Source organism: Leucoraja erinacea, chromosome 4 (genome assembly GCF_028641065.1).
Source record: "Leucoraja erinacea ecotype New England chromosome 4, Leri_hhj_1, whole genome shotgun sequence".
NCBI lineage: Eukaryota > Metazoa > Chordata > Chondrichthyes > Rajiformes > Rajidae > Leucoraja > Leucoraja erinaceus.
The window spans coordinates 92278884-92301800 of NC_073380.1; positions in this window are offsets into that span (position 1 = coordinate 92278884).

Here is a 22917-nt window from a genome sequence, read left to right on the forward strand (position 1 = left end):
AAACTATTGAAATGTACATGAATAGTGTCCACCAAAGACAATTAAAACAGTTCAACAGCCTTGGACTTGCGATGAAGGCTGTTTGTGCACTCCAGGGCCTCGAGATGTAACACCCAAGGCCTAGTCATTGCTTACAGATTGCATCCCTTGGGTGCCAGCAGTCAGCTCACCCAGTGCACTGCACCTGGCAGTGGTGAGCAGGGACAAGTGACCCGATGGAGGAGGCTGGGCTGGTTCACTGGATTCTGGAAAACTTTTAAAACCAGTGGTCAAACAATGCTTGTAAATTAAAATCTGAGCCCTCAGCATGAAATAATTGCTTTGTGATTCTTACGTGGCCTCTGAGACACAACATTGCATACAGTAACTTCAGATAATCTTAATGTTAATCTTACATGAACAATTCAGCACTTTTTCTCTCTCTTCTATTTTTCAATCTTTCCTCCTCTTCTTATGTTCTCTCCAGAGTTAATGTCATCATCTTTCTTCAGTCAGCACCACCACTACTTGTGACATTCAATCCATTCCTTCTATGCTGCTGTCTCGTTGAGTTTCTCCAACATTTGTGTCTGTCTTTGTAATCTATTTCAGAGACCTTGACTTCCATCTCATCACCAATCTCCTCTTCCTTTTCAATTTAAAACTTGTTCAATTCATAACTTCTTCCAGAGATGACAAGAGATCATTAACCTGAAACATTAACTCCATTCACACTACACAAATACTACCCCACCCACAATTTCCAAAGTTTTCTATTCATTTTTTATTTGCTATTAATTAAAGTGATTGTGTAAGAAAATGTGGAGTTATTCCAGCTACACATTATTAACATAACCTAAATCTTGATGCTGAAACATGTGGTACTGTGCCTAGAGTGGCTAAATCACTGGACTAATATCAGAACTGTTAATAAGGTCAAAAGGGGCTGTAGTAGAATTAGGCCTTTGGCCCATCAAGTCTACTCCGCCTTTCAATCGTGGCTGATCTATCTCTCCCTCCAAACCCCATTCTCCTGCCTTCTCCCCATAATCTCTGATTATTATTATTGAAAATGTGGCAAAAATTAAATGGGGCTAGAACAGGTTTAGTGCAAATGTGTGTTTGATGGTTGGCATGGACTCGATGGGGTAAAGCACCTGTTGCTACACAAGTCTATGACCATACCTCTAAATTACAGGTGGATTAACACGATCAGAACTAATCAGCAGGGATCTGCTTCTCAATGCAGTTAGATATTAAAGAATGCACCTTATCTATCCTTTAAAATGCACAACAGATATGTTTTCTAATATTCCCAGTAAATTAAAAACCTACCTCCAAGACAATTGAAAAGTATTCAAGTAAACTGCTACAACAGAAAGTTTCCACGGGTCTTTCCATGGATCTTAAAACATATTGATGCAGGCAGTTTGTGGCATTCTCAAAGATTGTTGTGTTTGGGAAATAGATATGAGCGAAATCTCACAGCCACAGTCATTCTGATGTATTGGACAATTAAAACTAAAATAACAGCATTCCCTCAACTTCAAGATTGGGGTAACAAATAAAGTTTTATTATATACAGTGTTTTATCTCCCTTGGCATTACCACAAGTAAGGGAACAAAATATATTGCTTTTTAACCCTGTAAATGTCTTGCTGCATTTGTTTTGTTGTCTCTTCTTAGTACCTTTACTTTCACTTTTATTTTTATTTCCCTCTTTCACATCCAGACATGCCCAAGGTAAATCCACTGAGGAAACCGAAAATACAGAATTTTGGACATTTATACACATAACTGAGGCTTAGTGAGGTACTACATCATTTCACCTTGTCATCAACACAGAATTGCAGACAGCAAGACAGCTAACTGCATTCAACCATTACCTCCGATGCCCACTGTGTGGACTTTAACAATAAACAATAGACAATAGGTGCAGGAGTAGGCCACTCCGTCCTTCAAGCCAGCACCACCATTCAATGTGATCATGGCTGATCATCCACAATCAGTACCCCGTTCCTGCCTCCTCCCAATATCCCCTGACTCCGTTATCTTTAAGAGCCCTATCTAGCTCTCTCTTGAAAGTATCCAGAGAACCTGCCTCCACCGCGCTCTGAGGCAGAGAATTCCACAGGCTCACCACTCTCTGTGTGAAAAAGTGTTTCCTCATCTCCGTTCTAAATAGCTTACCCCTTATTCTTAAACTGTGGCCCCTGGTTCTGGACTCCCCAACATCAGGAACATGTTTCCTGCGTCTAGTGTGTCCACACCCTTAATAGTCTTATATGTTTCAATAAGATGCCCTCTCATCCTTCTAAATTCCAAAGTATACAAGCCCCACCGCTCCATTCTCTCAGCATATGACAGTCCCGCCATCCCAGGAACCTACGCTGCACTACCTCAATAGGAAGAATGTCCTTCCTCAAATTAGGGGACCAAAACTGCACAAAATACTCCAGGTGTGGTCTCACTAGGGCCCTGTATAACTGCAGAAGGACCTCTTTGCTCCTATACTCAACTCCTCTTGTTATGAAGGCCAACAGCCATTGGCTTTCTTCACTGCCTGCTGTACCTGCATACTTACTTTAATTGACTGATGAACAAGGTCCCAGATCCTGTTTTACTTCCCCTTTTCCCAACTTGACGCCATTTAGATAATAATCGGCCTTTCTGTTTTTGCTACCAAAGTGAATAACCTCACATTTATCCTCATTAAACTGCATCTGCCGTGCATCTGCCCACTCACCCAACCTGTCCAAGTCACCCTGCCTTCTCATAACATCCTCCCCACAGTTCACACTGCCACCCAGCTTTGTGTCACCTGCAAATTTGCTAATGTAATCCCTTCATCTAAATCATTAATATATATTGTAAATATATAGGGACGATTCAAACAAGAGGACATGATTTGAGAATTAAGGGACAAAAGTTTAGGGGTAACATGAGGGGGAACTTCTTTACTCAGAGATTGTTAGCTGTGTGGAATGAGCTTCCAGTGGAAGTTGTGGAGCCAGGTTCGATTTTAGCATTTAAAAAATAAATTGGATAGGTATATGGATGGGAAAGGAATGGGGGGATATGGTCTGAGTGCAGGTAGATGGGACTAGGTGAGAGTAAGTGTTCGGCATAGACTAGAAGGGCCAAGATTGCCTGTTTCCGTGCTGTAATTGTTATATGGTTATATGGTTATATGGTTATAAGCATTTCCTTTTTGGATATATGGACATGCTTGCCCACCCTACCTTAGTGGCAATGAACAGCTGCCTCTGGAAATCATTCATAGTCATAGTGCCCAACTTGCACATGTCAACCAAGATGCCCCATCTACACTATTCCCACCTGCCCGCATTTGCCCCATATCCCTCTAAATATGTCCTATATATGTATGTACCTGTCAACATGTCTTTTAATACCTGCATGAACTATCTCCTCTGGTTGCTTATTCTATATATCCACTAATTTTTGTGGGTAAAAGTTGCCCATCAAGTTCCTGTTAAATATTTCCCTCTCACCTTTAACCTATGTCCTCCAGTTCTTGATTGCCTCATTCTGCGTAAAAGATTGTGCATCTATTCTTCTCATCATCTTATTTTGTTTAAGAAAGCACTGCAGATGCTGGAAAATGGAAGGTACACAAAAATGCTGGAGAAACTCAGTGGGTGCAGCAGCATCTGTGGAGCGAAGGAAATAGGCAACATTTCGGGCCGAAACCCTTCTTCAGACTCATCATCTGATATGCCTCTATAGGATCATCCCTCATACACTCCAAGGAATGAACTCTTATCCGGCCCAATCTCTCCCTATAGGTCCTAAACTCCTGCCAACTTCCTTGTAAATCTGCACTCTTTCCATCCTAACAACATCTTTCCTATGGCAGGGTCACCAAAACTGAATACAATACTATGATCTCACCAATGTCCTGTACAACCTGAAAACTTGATTCTGATTGTTTTTTATATAGATCAATGGAACAAAAATGCTAACAATTTTTTAATACAATAAATTTCACCAAGTTAGGATTTCTTTTTGCCGATCCCATTTCAAGGCGTCATGGCTAAAAATATATTTAGCACAGGAAAAATAAGTGGAACCCAATATCTGGGCAACCAACCATGTGTATCATTGCACCTGAAGACATTACATGCTCCAAGAAGAATCTCCTCATCTCAGCTGCAATTGCAGCAAGTGACTGTTACTTTTCAGAAGCTGACCCCATGGTATAACCCTTATATCTGTTAATTCACTAAATGCAAAGGGGAAAACAATAGCGGTACAGTTGTGGGATGAGTATCGTGCATTTAAAAAGGGTTTGAGGGGGAGAGGTAGGATTGCGAAGTTAGTTTCTTTTTTTTAATATTAGAAGTACAATAAAATTGTACCTTTTTAGGTATAACCATATAACCATATAACAATTACAGCATGGAAACAGGCCATCTCGGCCCTACAAGTCCATGCCGAACAAATTTTGTTCCCCTTAGTCCCACCTGCCTGCACTCGTACCATAACCCTCCATTCCCTTCTCATCCATATGCCTATCCAATTTATTTTTAAATGATACCAATGACCCTGCCTCCACCACTTCCACTGGGAGCTCATTCCACACCGCCACCACTCTCTGCGTAAAGAAGTTCCCCCTCATATTACCCCTAAACTTCTGTCCCTTAATTCTGAAGTCATGTCCTCTTGTTTGAATCTTCCCTATTCTCAAAGGGAAAAGCTTGTCCACATCAACTCTGTCTTGATGTACAATAAAATTGTACCTTTTTAGGTACCTAGTATATATTGGCATGTTACAATTCATGTACAGCTTCTTGTTATTTTGTATATTAACAATAAAAAGGAGAGAGAAAGAATAGAAAAGAAATAGAAACGTGTGTGATATCAGAAAGTAAGAAAAGGAAAAGGAGGAAAGAAAGAGAATGAAAAGAAGAGAAGCAGAGGTAGAAATCAGGAGAATAAAGGAGAGATAGCTATTTTTTATTCTTGGCCACCATTCACCCAGTCCTGAAACGGATCAGCGAAGTTAGTTTCAATCCTGCAATGGTAAGAATATAGAAAGAACACGATCTGTGGAGAAACAATATCTTTATGAAAAACTACTCTGCAGCCACTATAATGAACAAGAGATATGTAAATGACTGTAAACTAACTGATCTGTTGAAAATTGGTCTCCTGATATTGTCATTGTTCCATTAAATTAATTCACTGCTGTCTTTTACAACCCATTGCTCCCAAAGCAGCACTTAAACACTCAGTAGCTCCAGGACTATCACACCAGGGATTTGATCTTGAATATTAAGGCAAAACATGTATCGTATTTGTAATACAGCATTCTTCTTTATGTACAGTGGTTAAGGAGGTTTTATATCTATACTCATGCACGGCATTTATCAAATTTTGTTTGTGTATTAAGGAATCAAAAATTGCTTTCACATACAATAAAGAAATATATAAGGCAAATAGTGCTAGTGCCTAGTACAATTTTCATAATGGGATTTACTGTTTGAGGCATTTTATACTTCAAATCAAAATGTTGATAGAGTCATAGAGAGATACAGAATAAAAACTACTGTTTGAATCAGTGAGATTGCCCTGACCATCAACTACACTTTCAAATATTTAGCCCACTTGTTAAATTCATCCTATATTCTCATCAACATCCCCCCAGATTGTACCATTCACCTGCACACTAAAAGCAATGTACAAAGGTCAACACACACACATCTTTGGGAAGAAACCAGAGCACCCAGGGGTAACCCATTGTGGTGCAAACACCACACAGACAGCTCCTGCGGTTTAGATTGAACCAGGCCTCTGGCATTGTGAGGAAATGGTTCTATCAACAGTACCACTGTGCCACCCAAAACTTCTCGAGAAATACAAATATTAAAAAGATGGCATAAACACTACCATTTATTCCTCTCAGTAGCATGGATAAAGCTTGTTTGTTTTAGTTTGGTTTATTTTAGTTTAGAGATACAACGTGGAAACAGGCTCCTCTGACCACTGAGTCCACGCTGACCAGCGATACCAATACCCTAGTGCTATCCGACACAATAATGGGCCTGTCCCACTTAGGCGACTTTTTAGGCGACTGCAGGAGACTATGCAGTCGCCACGTGTTCGCGGGTGGTTGCCGGGGAGTCGCCTTCATGGCCGTGAGGAGTTCCCGCATTCTGGGAACTAGTCCCGGCCTCATTGTAATCGCCGCAAATTTTTTAACATGTTGAAAAATTAGCAGCGACTAGAATGAAGCCGCCATGGAAAGTAGCGAGAATTCTCGAGCCGTAGGTGGGTCGCCAGGAGGTCCTAGTGGGTTGCCAGGAGGTCAAATGTTCTCGGTGGTTCTCGTAGGTTGTAGCCAGTGCTGACCGGTGAATTTCATTGGCTCATTGGGAAAAAAAACATAAGCAGTAGTTTCCAGAACCAAGGATAACCGACCGGTAATGTTAAATGTCCGCCGAGCTTCACAGCCGTGTATCTCTGGCTTCTTAAAAGTTGTCTCCACGCCTACTCCCCCGTTCTACCCCTTCTCCCCACTTCTCCCTCTTCTGTCCCCTCTACCTCCCCCCTCTTTTAAAGGACTTACCTGTTCATCAATTACAGCACCAACCTTCCTGTTCATCGCGGTGTGTGTCTGTATCACATTGGCTTTGCACCATGTGAATTTCACTCAGACAGCGCTCCCCCGTTTGCCCTGTCCCCGCCTGCATAACGGGATGGTGAAGGAGGCAATGTGTTTGTGTGTTCCACTCTGACAGTCGGCGTTCCAGTTGCCGGTTTTTCAGGCGACTGCCGGCAACTTGACAGTCACCTGAAAAATCGCCCAAGTGAACAGGCCCATAAGGACAATTTACAAATTTTATAGAAGCCAATTAACCTACAAATGTGGAGGTCTTTGGAATATTGAAGGAAACTGGAGCTCCCAGAGAAAACCCATGTGGTCACGGGGAGAAAGTACAAACTCCATACAGATAGTACCCATAGTCAGGATCGAACTCGGGTCTCTGGAGTTGTACAACAGCAACTCTACTGCTACGCCACCATGCTCCCTTTTTTTATGTGAATTCAGTTGTTTGAAATACTACAGAAATATCTTAAACGGTAGCATAATTGGTGCAAATTCCACTGGTGGAAAGAGAGACAATGTAATCTCACTGCACTGCATATAATGTAAGCACTTGAAGGTAATTGAACTGTTTTGATGTAGCTCCCTAGCAAATATATTCAATGTACACTATTTGCACACAATATATTTTAAATCTCTTGTTCATACATGAAGAGACAAATGCTGATTATGTTGTCTCTCCATGTCTGAATTACCGTGCGCAGGTCGCTCTCAGGTTACGACAATATTCCGTTCCTGATAACCGTTCATAACCCAAATAGTTTGCAAGTTAAAAAATGCAGCTGCCCGGCAATTTATTCAAATAAAAGCACAGGCCAACCAAAGGCAACGTCTAATTAAACCAGGGCATTTAATTCTTGATTAGAACAGGTGTCAACAAAATAGAGAGAGTACAGAGGAGATTTACTAGAATGTTGCCTGGGTTTCAACAACTAAGTTACAGAGAAAGGTGGAATAAGTTAGGTCTTTATTCTCTGGAGTGCAGAAGGTTAAGAGGGGACTTGATAGAGGTCTTTAAAATGATGAGAAGGATAGACAGAGTTGATGTGGCCAAGCTTTTCCCTTTGAGAATAGGGAAGATTCAAACAAGAGGACATGACTTCAGAATTAAGGGACAGAAGTTTAGGGGTAATATGAGGGGGAACTTCTTTACTCAGAGAGTGGTAGCGGTGTGGAATGAGCTTCCAGTGAAAGTGGTGGAGGCAGGGTCATTGGTGTCATTTAAAAATAAATTGGATAGGCATATGGATGAGAAGGGAATGGAGGGTTATGGGTATGAGTGCAGGCAGGTGGGACTAAGGGAAAAAAAAGTTGTTCGGCACGGACTTGTAGGGCCGAGATGGCTTGTTTCCGTGCTGTAATTGTTATATGGTTATATGGTTATATGGTGTCAGAGGTCGTGGGGAGAAGGCAGGAGAATGGGGTTAGGATGGAGAGATTGATCAACCATGATTGAATGGCAGTGGACTTGATGGGCCAAATGGCCTAATGCTATCCCTTATGACCTTATGAACTCATCCATTCGTAGAGAGCCACAAACCGAGCTTCCACTCGGCTGAAGGTATTTGAAGACGCACAGCAGCCAGCAAAGTCACCCTTGCAAATTTCTTGCAAACACTCGATTGTGTGTACAGGTTTTACAAAGGCCAGGCATTCATAACCGAGGGAGGAGCCGCAGTTGTTTTGAAACCAGTCCTCAAGAACTTCTAATAATGTTTTTGACATGTCAGAAAAAAGAAAGAAAATTGCCTATATTTAGCACTTCATCTCTCTGTATTTCTCCAAAGCACTTTATAACTAATCAATAAATTTTGAAGTGCAATCACGCTTATTCTGTAGCAAACTCTGCACACGGCAGCACGCTACAACTTGCCAATGGCCTGTCTTCGGCACCGGTGGGTGTGGAAAGGCAGCAAGGTCATGGGTAGGAATGAGGGGTGGAATATTGGCCAAGGCACTATAAAGGTCTAGAATAGCACTGTTCACTGGAACACCAGAGCTTTCAAGTTACACGCCGTCCTAGGATGGTCACATAAACTAGATAAGTAACCCAAACGGTTCCTTAGCAAATGCCACTGTGTGCGAAAACCATCGCCATGACAGCAGTTTAACAACACAGCTCCTTCAGACCACCACAGACGGGTAACAAAGCCGACCTTGGCAGTATTGCCCACATCTTTAGAAACAAACCTCATTTAGGAAGAAACTACAGAGCCAGACATCTTCACTGCATATCTATAAACAATTCTTCAAAATGTATTTCCAATGTTGCCAAATGTCCTAGCTTTATTCCAAAGCTGACAAACACAAAATCAGCTTATTTGGTTGGTATTACATTGCATTTTTGTGGAACGAAAACAGAAGATGCAAGCACCACTCAGCAGGTCAGGTGGTATTTGCGGAGGAAGAAACACAGTCAATGCTTTGCGTCAAAGACCCGTCATCCGAACAGCTGTTTGGTGGAATGTTGTTGTCAGCAGATTAGTTGGTATATTTCCCATGCTATAGCAGTGAGCAAACTTCAAAAGCACTCCATTGGACCATAGTGAAGAAGGGTCATCGTCTGAAGAAGAGTCTCGACCCGAAATGTTACCCATTCCTTCTCTCCAGAGATGCTGTCTGTCCCACTGAGTTACTCCAGCTTTTTGTGTCTATCTATAGTGAATGGCGGGACAGGTTTAAGAAACCCGGTGACCCATTCATACTTGTATTTGCATAAGTGTTTTTCTTGTGAGGCACAGCCATGAAAAGCTGGATGGCTTCATTTTGTGTTCATGGAATAACGCACCACAGAAATAGATCTCTCTGCCCACCAGGCCCATGCCAACCATTAAGTACCCATCTACAGTAATCTCATTTAACAGCACTTCATGCGTAGTTTTTCCTGTCTTGGAGATTCAGGTCGTCACCCAAGTCCTAGTTAAATGTTATGGAAGCATCCGCCTCCATCATCTTCTTGGGCTATATGATTCTATGACATTATTTGACCAGCGGGCTCCAAAGGACGTATGGCAAAGAAGAACATGACATTTGGTCAAAATTTAAAAAATAGATAGAATGGCAGACTAAAGATATTATCATGATAACATTATCCATTTGATTGTGTCCTTTGTTCATATGTCTTTTTTCATACAATTAAAAGTATTATGACAAGATGTATTAGGGTTCAGGTTAATCTTATCCTTCAACAATCTTTCATCGGAAACTTTAGCTATCCTGAAATGTTAGTAAGATAAGTCCCCTAAATAATTCTATTCATAAAATGTTACGTCTGCTGTAACTTCGTAATCCTTTGAAACATTTCATGCCGAAGTGTCACTCTGAAGGTCACTTGGAACAAATGAGATACTGGTTTCAGAAAGCTGGTATCTTGTTTGCTGATTTCATAACATCTTACTTATAAATCACCAGTTATCATATCACCACTGAGCTGTCCTACTTTTCTGAGCCTATTGTATTCAGGTATAACATTCCTTCTAATCAGATCTGACAGTCTTCTGATAAAAATTTACATCTGTGATACTTGTTGGAAGATTTCACAGGCACAGATATATATCAAGTCAGCCATTAGACTGGTGGCTATTAAAAGTTGCATGACTGGAAAATATTATTATGCATCACAGCCTAAGAGACAGGTTGGACAGAAATTTACTTCCAGAGCAGAGTGTGGAAATAACAATGCTGCATCATAGATTGCCTAATGATACTTGACATGTACAATATATACAATGTAAAACGTCTTAGTGAAAAATTGGTTTGTTTGACCAGCATTTATATGATTGCTTTAAGAATATTCAGCCCTGAACAGTTTTTTGCAAACAGAACATTGTGTGGTACATTAAATTAGAAGGTGTCAGCCAGTAATCCCTCTTTCATTATGATTGAGTTGAGAGATAGCTCCAATTCACTTTGGCTGCCAGTTTTATTAAAAACAGAAATCATGCTTTTCTATTTGAGGTGGTAAACAAGGCCTAGAGCCAACAAAGCCAGTGAAGTAGTCAATCACACCGACTCATGTCTGTCTGTGCATGTCTCTGCCTAAGAGTTTGCAGTACAAAGGCTGTCAAGTGACAATTAAAAGACTGATAGAAAAAGACACAGCCAAGCAAATATTTAAGAGTATAATTTATTTAAGGAAGCTTGTCATGCCACTCATCCATTAGGTGCGCTGTTCAAGCCTTGCGGTAATTCATGTTTAATTTAACTTTCAAAGTATCCATGATCCATTACTAATGAAAAGAAAATGCGTGCACTGTATTTTCCAGGTGCAGCAGAGGTTCACCTGCACCTCCTCCAACCTCATCTATTGCATCCGCTGCTCTAGGTGTCAGCTGCTCTACATCGGTGAGACCAAGCGCAGGCTTGGCGATCGCTTCGCCCAACACCTCCGCTCGGTTCGCATTAACCAACCTGATCTCCCGATGGCTCAGCACTTCAACTCCCCCTCCTATTCCGAATCTGACCTTGCTGTCCTGGGCCTCCTCCATGGCCAGAGAGAGGACCACCGTAAATTGGAGGAGCAGCACCTCATATTTCGCTTGGGCAGTTTGCACCCCAGTTTGCAGTATGAACATTGACTTCTCTAATTTCAGGTAGTCCCCACATTCTCCTCCCCTTCTTAGCTCTCCCTCAGCCCACTGTCTCCACCTCCTCCTTTCTTCTTCCTGCCCCACCCTCACATCAGTCTGAAGAAGGGTCTTGACACAAACATTGCCTATTTTCTTTGCTCCATTGCTACCACACCCGTTAAGTTTCTCCAGCATTTTTGTCTACCATCCACTGTCTTTTCAATGTTTTTATAGCACATACTTTGCTTCTCACTGGTGCTTGCACCCTTAAGAGCTGTTGCATGTTCCGATGCAAGGTAGTATTCTCTTTAGGGTTTGAATGCAATCTTATAGCAAGACTTGGTTGCTGTTAATAATCAACACAAAAAAGATGAAGAAAAGGATATTTCTACAATGTAAATGGTGGTAAAATGGAGCAGGATTGTGTTAAGTTCCCCTCTTTGCCCTAATGTTTCTAAAACTTCTTCTTCTTACATAGAAACATAGAAACATAGAAATTAGGTGCAGGAGTAGGCCATTCGCCCCTTCGAGCCTGCACCGCCATTCAACATGATCATGGCTGATCATCCAACTCAGTATCCTGTACCTGCCTTCTCTCCATACCCCCTGATCCCTTTAGCCACAAGGGCCACATCTAACTCCCTCTTAAATATAGCCAATAAACTGGCCTCAACTACCTTCTGGCAGAGAATTCCACAGACTCACCACTCTCTGTGAAAAAAATGTTTTTCTCATCTCGGTGCTAAAAGATTTCCCCCTTATCCTGAAACTGTGACCCCTTGTTCTGGACTTCCCCAACATCGGGAACAAGCTTCCTGCATCTAGCCTGTCCAACCCCTTAAGAATTTTGTAAGTTTCTATAAGATCCCCCCTCAATCTTCTAAATTCTAGCGAGTATAAGCCGAGTCTATCCAGTCTTCCTTCGGGCCCCGTCGGTCATGGCTGACCATGGGTGTCTCCAGGGTACTACTCCCTATATGGAGGAAGCAGGTGTGTGACTTTGTTTAACGTGGGGAGACTGGTGCACAGACAGCCACCCCATGGTCCTTGACAGATCTGGGTCAGGATCCAATGGCATGGAGACCAAGACGACCAGAGACTCTTTTCTGCTGCAGCCTTCATCCAGCCATTGTGACTCTCCACTAAGGTCAGCCATCATCCTCTGCCTGTTCCACCGTTGAGGTCTTGAATATATTCCCTTTCTATAAATACTGGGTGTATTTCTTCTTTAAGATTGTATGCAGTGCTGACTATTCCCAGCACTTTGGGTGTGACCATAAAGAAAGCCACGATTGTTTTGCATTTTGCAATAGGAATCTTGCCTAATTAATCACTCACATCAAAGGCTTATCATCACATTTTATGTGCTCCATTAAACACCTGTCTCTTAAAATTACTCCCGACTTGATGAAGCCATTGAAAACAGTTTTGAAAGTGTAGAACATGCATAGTTCCATGCTTCAAGTTCAGTGCTGCTGATGAAGGGCAAATGTTCCCCCCAATACTTTAAATACAATCAATTGTTACACCCGCTGAAAAGGCTCTCAATGGAGATTCATTGGCAACCTCCCAGAGGATAGAATTGATTTGAATTCAATACTTTATTGTCGCAAGTGACAAGTCACAGTGAAATTCTTTGCTTGTATACTTTGACAAGGTATGTTAAGGGCGCTAACAAAGTTACAAATTCTACCCCCCACCCTCCCAGCGCCTGTTCCCCCTTTGTTGTTCTCCCCCCCCCCCCCCCCCCCCCCAACCACCCACTGGGGTCTCCCCAGGCTGGGTCCTCCTCTGTTCCTTCACTTTGCAGCGACCTCCTCACTTCCCCCACGTGTCCGTCCTCGTCTGTCGGTTGGCACCATCATTGACCACCACATCGACCTCTCCACCAACACTGCCTGGTCCTCTCCGGATGCCTCCGCGGCGCCGACCAAGGCCCCAGCTGCCGGCTCCATGGGCCCACCAGGGCTGGGCTGTTAGGCTCCACCACCGGCCTCAGCTTCCCATCACCTGCTGTGGCACCTCCGGAATTATTTACCTATCGAAGCTTAAATAGCAGTCCATACCAATCATTTCAAAGGGGCCGTAGATCTTTCTATAGTAGCTATATTTAAGAGGGAGTTAGATGTGGCCCTTGTGGCTAAGGGGATCAGGGGGTATGGAGAGAAGGCAGGTACGGGATACTGAGTTGGATGATCAGCCATGATCATATTGAATGTCGGTGCAGGCTCGAAGGGCCGAATGGCCAACTCCTGCACCTATTTTCTATGTTTCTATGTTTCATTGAACCAGCATTGCACGATGGACAAAATGGCCTTTTTCTATGCTCAATGACTCTGTGAATCCTTATGCCCTTGTCCCACTAATGCCCCTGTCCCACTTAGGAAACCTGAACGGAAACCTCTGGAGACTTTGCGCCCCACCCAAGGTTTCCGTGCGGTTCCCAGAGGTTTTTGTCAGTCTCCCTAATGGTCGAAAGTGGTTTCCGCTTCTTCTATGTTCCGGCGATTATTTAAAAAAATTCAAAACCGGACGCAACTAAAAATAGGTTGCCGTTTTAAAAATCGGTAATTTTTTAGTCGAAGCCAGTTGTGATGCTAGTTGAAGGTGGTTGCCAGAGGTTGCAAGTAGTGGAAGGTCTTCTGCTAGGGAGACTGACAAAAACCTCCGGGAACCGTACGGAAACCTTGGGTGGGGCGCAAAGTCTCCAGAGGTTTCCGTTCAGGTTTCCTAAGTGGGACAGGGGCATTAATCTGCTACTTGCATTGCAACCTTATCCATATTGCGACCTGACTTCTAAAGACTTCCTCTTGACACGATCAAGCAAATCAAACTTCAGATTGCTTGTGGTCTTGTGTAATCATGTTTTTCTGTCAATCAGAAAGTACACATCTATCTCTGTCAAGTTCAAATGGAATGCAAGCCACAACTCAAAGAGCAGCCTTTTTTTCACAATGCAAGTAGGTCTTTGAACATCAGCCAAGAAATATGTGCTGTTTTTATATTAAATTTCTTTGCTTTTTAGCAGGAGCAATAATCCATTTAAAACAGAGTATCAACAGAGGCTTGTATTCATATCATTCTTTTCACATGGTAATAATTCCCAAGACACTTCACATGAATATTATCAAACACAAAATTGACACTCAGCCACATTTGCTACCTAATATTTGCAGAGCTCAATTTGACATGTCAGGTTAGGGAAGAAATTCGGATTGTAGGCAAGTTCTCAGATCTCTTGTTGAACAGTTTTCTCATATGCGGTCATACGTGCTTGTAAGTCAAAAGACGTAGCCTTACTTTGGCAAGGAAGCTGAGGCAAGGGGGTTGAGGAGAGAGGGACACGAGGTAAAAGTCCAGCCTGCTGTTTTTTATGTGTGACTGTTGTGCGTTTTTTTCTCTTGGTTTTAGTGCAGTAGTGATGGCAGGTAGAATGGTGCAATGTTGCTCAAGCAGGATGTGGGAGGTCAGTGAAAGAGCACGTGACCCTACTGACTACACTTGTGGGAATTCTTTCCAGGGACAGCTCCTTACAGTTACATTAGGAAACTAGAGCTGCAGCTGGATAACCTCAGGGTCAAACTGAGAGTTTGATAGATAGATGGTCACGCCTATGATACAGGAAGAGAGTGGGTGGGTGACCATGAGGAAAGGGAGTAGACAGAGAGAGCAAGTGACCCCTGTGGCCATTCCCTGCAAAACAGGTATACCCTTTATGATACTGATGGGGGGGGGATGACCGTCAGGGATGAGCAGCACTAGCAGTCACGGCTGTGGCAGCGAGCCTGACTTTGAGACACAGCAGGGGAGGGTATTGTCAGGCAGTGCCATTATGGTAGGAGACTTGTTAGTTACTGTAGATGGGCTAAGGAGATTCTGTGGCAGCAATCAAGACTCCAGGATTGGTGCCAGGGTCCAGGATGTCTCGGAGCATCCACATGACATTCTCAAGGGACAGGGTGAGTGGCCAAAGGTCATTGTGCTTGTTGACACAAAAGACATGAAAAGAGATGAAGTATTGCTAAATGATTATAGGTAGTTGGGTGGAGGGGGGGGGGGGGGGGGGGGCTGGTGGAGGGGGGGGGGGGGGGGGGGGGGGGGGGGGGGGGGGAGGGCGGGGAGCTCATGCAGCACTGAGGCAGGTGAAACTCTTGAAGTCAGTATTGAAGGTGATGAAATACATTTTGGTGGACAGAATAGGTTGGAGCATGACAGGGAGTGAGGAAGGACTGTTGGATCGAATTGTGTTTATTTTAATGCAAGAAGCCTAAAGCGGATTAACTCAGAGCGTGGATAGGTACGTGTGACTGGGCCGTTGTACAGTAGCTGCTATGGAAACATGCCTAAGAGAGGGATTGGACTGGCAGCTTAATGTTCCAGGATAAAGGTGCTACAAGAGAGATAGGGGCGGGAGTAAAAGAGGATGGGGTGTTGCTTTATTGATCATGGAGAATGTCACAGCAGCACACTGAGATGATACAGTATTACTGATGGTTTGTCCAGTGAGGCTTATATAGATGGAACTGAGAAATAAAAAGGGGATAATTAGAGTATGCTGGTTGGGAGTGAAGTATAGTCCCCCAAATAGGAGATTGCAGGCAGCTGCAAGACTAATAACTCATGGCAGGATGTCCCAATATAGACTGGGACTGCCATAGTGCCAAGGGCTTAGACTGGGGAGAATTTGCCAAATCTGTTCAGGAAAGTTTCCTCCGGCAATATGTAGATGCAATATAGAAGACAAAGCTTGATCTACTCTTACGGAATTGGGAAGGGCAAGTGACTGGTGTCCATAGGCAAGCCTTTTTGGACCGATGACCAATGTTCTATTAGCTTTAATATAATAGTTGTGGATAAAGACAGGATTGGCCCATGAGTTAAAATTGGGAATTGGGATATGGCCAATTTTGATGGTGTTAGACATTTGCGACCAAAAGAACGTCTGGAAAGCGGGATGCTTTTAAAAGTGTAATGACAAGAGTTCAGGCGTGCATGTTCCTGTTAGAGTAAAGGGAAAGGCAAGTCAGAGTAAGTGAGCTTGGATAACGAGAGAAATTGAGGCATTGGTCAGGCGAAAGGAGGAGGCAATGGGACAGGTGTAGGCAGCTTGGATCAAGTGTGTCGCCGGAGTAATGGATGAGCATACGTTGGAAGGAAATCAGGAGGGACAAATGAGGGCAACAGATAGCTCTGCCAGATAATATTAAGGAATATTCAAAGAAAATTTATATTAAGGGAAAGAAGGTACCTAGAGATAGAAAACCCCCCTTCAGAAACCAAATTGCTCATCTCTGCGTGGAGCAGCAGAGGATGGGTAAGATCCTCAATGAGTATTTCTCCTTTGTTTTTACTGTGGAAAAATACATGAACTGAGGAATTTTAGACAGGCTGATTTTGCATAGTCAGCATTGTTTTGTACATGGGAGATCATGTCACACAAGTATGATTGAGATTTATGAAGTGATCAAAAAGTTTGATACTAGACACTATCTCTATGGACTTCAGTAAGGCATTCGATAAGGATCCGCATGGTAAGATGCTTTGGAAAGTTAGATCGAATGGGCTCCAGGGAGACCAAGCTGACCGGGTAGAATATTGGAAAGAAGCAAAGGGTGATGGAGGAAGGTTGTTTTTGACCTGTGTGCCTCTGACTGGTGGTGTGGCTCAGGGGTCGATGGTGGGTCCATTGTTGTTTGTGGTTTATATCAGTGATTTGGATGAGAATGCGGAAGGCGTGATTAGTAAGTTTGCAGATGACACTAAAGTGGGTGGTATCACAGATAGCGAAGATGGTTATCTTAAATTACAGCAGGATCTTGATCATTTGGGCAAGTGGGCTGAAGAATGGCTGATGGAGTTTAATGCAGATAAGTGCAAAGCATTGCATTTTGTGCAATCAAACCAGGGCAGGGCCTTCACAGTAAATGGCAGGGTCCTGGAGAGTCTTGTAGTGCAGAGGGATCTAGGAGTGCAGAAGATTGAGAGGGGATCCTATAGAAACTTACAAAATTCTTAAGGGGTTGGACAGGCTAGATGCAGGGAGATTGTTCCTGATGTTGGGGAAGTCCAGAACAAGGGGTCACAGTTTAAGGATAAGGGGGAAATCTTTTAGGACTGAGATGAGAGTGGTGAATCTCTGGAATTCTCTGCCACAGAAGGTAGTTGAGGCCAGTTTATTGGCTATATTTAAGAGGCAGTTAGATGTGGTCCTAGTGGCTAAAGGGATCAGGGGGTATGGAGAGAAGGCAGGTACAGGATACTGAGTTGGATGATCAGCTATGATCATATTGAATGGCGGTGCAGGCTCGAAGGGTCGAATGGCCTACTCCTGCACCTATTTTCTATGTTTCTATGTACGTAGTTCCTTGAAAGTGGCATCATGGGTAGATAGGCTAGTCAAGAAGTTATTTTGGTAGATTTGCCTTCAACAGTCTGGGTATTGAGTATAGAAGTTGGGATGTTATGTTAAGATAACACTTTCGTAAGAGGAATCAAAAAGCAGATAATTATTTTAAAGAAAGGACTGCAAATGAGTGAAGTACAGCGACATCTATGTAGATGTTCTTGCGTATGAAGCGAAAACAATTAGCAGGCATGTGCAACAAAGAGTGATGATTGCAAATGGAATTTATTGCAAAAGAGGTTGGAGTTTAGAAATAGGAAATTTGTTGGTGAGAGTGGTCCTGACAGAGAGGATACGGTAGCATTGGTGGATCTAAAGAGGTCCAACAGATATCCCCGAGACTAATTCCTGGACTAAGAGCATTATCAAAGAAAGAGAGGCTAAACAGGTTAATTGCTTGGAGTTTAGAAGAATGAAGTTTGATCTCATCAGAACATATTAGATTCTGAGAACTTGACAGGGTAGATTTCAAGTTGTTTACATCCATGAGAGAGTCTCAAACAATAAGGAACCAATTGTTTGCAACTGAGAGACGTATAAATTTCTTGTCTTGCAGAGCATTGAATTTTTGCCATTCCCTGCATCAGAGAGTTCTGAAGACTGGTTTATTAAAGTAGAGATTTGAAAGATACGGGATTGAGAGGTTGAAGCCTGGGGGCAGCTCTGCAGTGATTTTATTGAATAACAGGACAAGCTTGATGGGCTGAGTGGCCTACCCCTGCTCCTAATTTTTAGTGTTCTTGCATTTTGGCACTCCGACATTATAACATACTCTTTCTGGAGCACAAGGCACAATAAACTGTTAAACCTCTTTGAAAGGTTTGCATGTAATCTGTGGTCACCCTCATTCATTGACCTTGTATCTAGAACAAATACCCAAGGCTGGAGATGAGGTCACAGATGCTGAAATCTAGAGTAACAAACACACTACTGGAGGAATTGAATGGGTCAGGCAGATCTGTGGAGGGAAATAATTTGCCAATATATCGGGCTGATGGGAGTTGATGGGAATATTGGAAAGAATGAAAATGGGACTAGAGTAGAATAGGTGTAAGTGGGTGCTGGATGGTTGATACGAGTCAATATGAGAAAGGGGTGGTTCTGTGTAACAGACTATGACTTTCAGATGCCTACAACCAAAGTGGATAAAGAGTCAGGATCTTCAACAATTACCTTGTTTTGATGGTGCAAAGAGAGAAGATGATGTCCAGTCTCTCCATTCGGCGCCAGACTTTTAAAGTTTTAAATAATGCTGACGACAGCAGTACGAGTCATATTATAAAAACGATCAATAATTAAATCATTAGGATCTTTGAATCTTCTGTGCTTCAATGTTATTACACATAATAATAGCCTTTCTGTGTGAATTGAAAGGAGCCTGCTTCATAATTAATTGTGTCGATCAGAAATGTAATATGAGAAAATGCCACATATTTAGCACATTGAAATATTGCATTGGTTATAATTGCAACGTTCACTCTATTATATCTAAGTTGCTACTTAGCCTGTCATGCACAATTTCCACATCAGTCGTGAAAGCAACATGCCCACCATTTATATTGTTTACCAGGTAACATGCCAGTCCGCTGATGCTGAGAGATATACTTTGATATATGTTCGCTTTTGTTACGAGATTCCACACTGAACCAGGTTGTCCTGTTCTTTGCTACAGAGCTGCTCTGGTGTTGTTGGTGCATCCATTTTTAGAACTCTGCATATTTTCCCTTCAGGAACACTGTCCATAGTGTGAGTATGCACAATGAGTGATAGAGCATTAAAAATGATATCAAAGGGCAGCACAGTGGCGCAGTGGTAGAGTTGCCACCTAACAGCGCCAGAGTCCGGTTTCGATCCATACCTTGGGTGCAGTCTGTATGGAGATTGTATGTTCTCCTTGTGACCATGTGGGTTTGCTCCAGTTTCGTCACAAACTCCAAAGATGTACAAGTTTGTTGGTTAATTGGGTTCTGTAAATTGCTCCTCGTGTGTGGAATAGTGCCAATGTACGGGGTGATCGTTGGTTGACGTAGACTCGGTGGCCGGAAGGGCCTGTTTCTGCACTGTATCACAAAAGTCTAAACCCCCTCCACAGATTCAACCTTACGAGCAACAACGTGTGGGTTTAGCTTTTAAATATAGGAACTAAAACCTTCAGAGTTCTAAGCTGCAATGATCTGGATGTGACTCTCTCCATTAGCAGTCAGATCTGACGACGTTTCTGATGCCTAAAATGTTAATTGGTTCTTCAATCCACAAACGCTGCCGTTTTTTGTACCATTTTCTGTTTTTTACTTTGAAATTTGCTGTCGTTTTGCCTATTGGGAAGGAACTTTTGAAGTCTCCTGCTCTGTGTCACTGGTTGTTCCTGCCACAGCCTTCAGAAGCCTCCTGGAATCTACCTCAAGAACAAATATTTTTGGTTTTGTCATCATGAGAATAGCGCCTTGGACACCCAGGACCATTGATCTCCAACTTAGTAAACAGGCAAATCATTGAACTGCGAACAGCCTGGTAGAAACTTGCCCCAACCTATGTTGTCTGAAGCTGGGATTGTGAACCTAAAGGGCCTGTCCCACTACACGATATTTACGGTGACTTGCCGGCACCCGTCATAGTCGCAGCAGGTCAGCGAAAATGTTGAAAATGTTGAAAATCCAGCGGCGACCAGAAAAAGGTATGACTCTTTGGGCGACAACTCACCACCAAACAGGCATGGTGGGTGGCTGGATCACGCTGCCAGGAATAATGGCAGAGGCCATTGTCATAGTGGCATTTAAGAGGCATTTAGATAAGCACATGATCCAGTCAATATTAGGGAAGTTAAAATCTCCCACTAATGCCCCCCTATTATTTTGAAAGACATCTACAATCTCCCTGCACAACTGCTCCTTGAATTCATGCTGACTATTGGGAGGTCTATAATACCATCCCATTAAAATGGTCTTTCCCTTCCTATTTCTATGTTCTAACCATGTAGTCTCACTGGACTATCCTCCAAGGATATCCTCACTGACCCCTGTAGTTAAGCCCTCCCTGATTAGAAAGGTAACCCCCACTCCCCCTCTTACCTGTATCTGACAATTGCTCGTTTCTAAGCTTCCCCCCAGTCTAATTTCAGTAAAACACTGAATCAACCACTTGAAAAACTAAATTTTATTTTACCAAAAGCGCGTCACAGTTCAACTACTGTACCTATCCCAACGCGGGGTCGATCCTCGTGTCTGCCTGTGGTGGATGTTTGTGTTACATTTTTATTGTGTGTATTGTGTGTTCTTTATCATTGTACCGCTGCTAGCAAATTCATTTCACTTGCACTTTATGTGCAATGTGACGAATAAACCCGTATTGTATTGTATTGTATTGCATAGCTGGAGAAGTAGCAGAAAAGCAAGGTGACGACTAATAGGAACAAATAACAACTGACCTTTATCCTGAAGTAAACGTGTTGTAGTTTCCCTGCCAAATGTATAGGCAAGTAACAGTGTGGGATATCCAACCTCATCTTCCTAGCTTTTCATTTGTCTCTTGCAGTGGCACAGTGGTAGAGTTGCTGCCTTACAGCGCCAGGGACCCGGGTTCAATCCTGACTATGGGTGCTGCCTGTATGGAGTTTGTACATTGTTTGTATGATCGCAGGGGCTTTCCCCGAGTCCTCCGCTTTCCTCCCAGTTTCCAAAGACGTGCAGGTTTGTAGGTTAATTGGCTTCGGTAAATTGTTCCTAGTGGGTAGGATAGTTGAGGCCAGTTCATTGGCTATATTTAAGAGGGAGTTAGATGTGGCATTTGTGGCTAAAGGGATCAGGGGGTATGGAGAGAAGGCAGGTACAGGATACTGAGTTGGATGATCAGCCATGATCAAATTGAATGGCGGTGCAGGCTCGAAGGGCCGAATGGCCTACTCCTGCACCTATTTTCTATGTTTCTATGTTTCTATGATAGAATTAGGGTATGGGTGATCATTGGTCAGCGTGGAATCAGTGGACTGTAGGAAGAAGGGTCTCGACCCAAAACGTCACCCATTCCTTCTCTCCAGACATGCTGCCTGTCCTGCTGAGTTACTCCAGTTTTTTGTGCCTATCTTCAGCGGGCCGAAGGGCCTGTTTCCATGCTGCATCTCTAAATGAAACTTAAACAGTACACTGAATAACAATTTCCATTTCAGCCAGTCAGTGCCAAAATGTTATTTTCACAGATGTTACCTGACCTGACCTATTCCACAGGCTCACTGCCTGATACTGAGACATGAAGCCAACTTGTGCATTTGCGCCCTGTACTTTTGCACAAGGAATACATTTGGAGTAAAATCAAACAAATCAGCATGAAAAAAATCAAATTGTCAAAGGGTTACTTGGAAATGATCCAGAAGTGCAATAAAGCAAAAGATTAGATAATCATAGTAGCTTCAGATTGGAAATAGATAGTGATGTGCAGGAAGCTTTGATGGCAAAAAGAGCATAAATTGCTGCAAGTATTATTTTCCAGAGACGTCGAGAATATTTTTTGACAGTGAACAGCTCAATAGATAGCTTGCCTCCCACTGCTTCTTTGGCAGCATTCAGAGAGTAAGGTGTAAGTTTCTATGACAGAGCATTAGCATCAGAGCCCGGTGAATGATCAAGGTTGTGGGTAGTTGACACAGTGAGTGCAGAATTGAAGAATGAAGGATGTGCTCAAAACTTCCCTGAAGAAGTGTAATATTCCCACAAACTCTTTGTCCGTGATTGCTCAAAATGGAGAAGAAGCATTCAGGGTGGTGCTGAGAACCTTAAGGCTGTGCAACATCTTTCAAGCTAACCACTCACCCATCTGTCGGACAGAGCTGCCCCATCCACGGAAGTGTCACCCTGGAGCCCAGAAAACTGTCACTCTCAACCTTAATGGACTGGCTAAGAAGAGAAACAAAAGAGATGAAGGGAGGGGATTAAATTAAAACAAGGGGTCACAGTTTAAGGATAAGGGGGAAATCTTTTAGGACCGAGATGAGAAAAACTTTTTTCACACAGAGAGTGGAGAATCTCTGGAATTCTCTGCCACAGAAGGTAGTTGAGGCCAGTTCATTTGCTATATTTAAGAGGGAGCTAGATGTGGCCCTTGTGGCTAAAGGGATCAGGGGGATATGGAGAGAAGGCAGGTACACGATACTGAGTTGGATGATCAGCCATGATCATATTGAATGGCGGTGCAGGCTCGAAGGGCCGAATGGCCTACTCCTGCACCTATTTTCTATGTTTCTATGTAAATAATCTGCAGGATGGCAAAGTACAAAAAGCTGCAGTACTACAAGTAGGTTAAAGTTCCAACAGAAAACTTTTACCTTTGATAACTTTCCTGGCTCATCC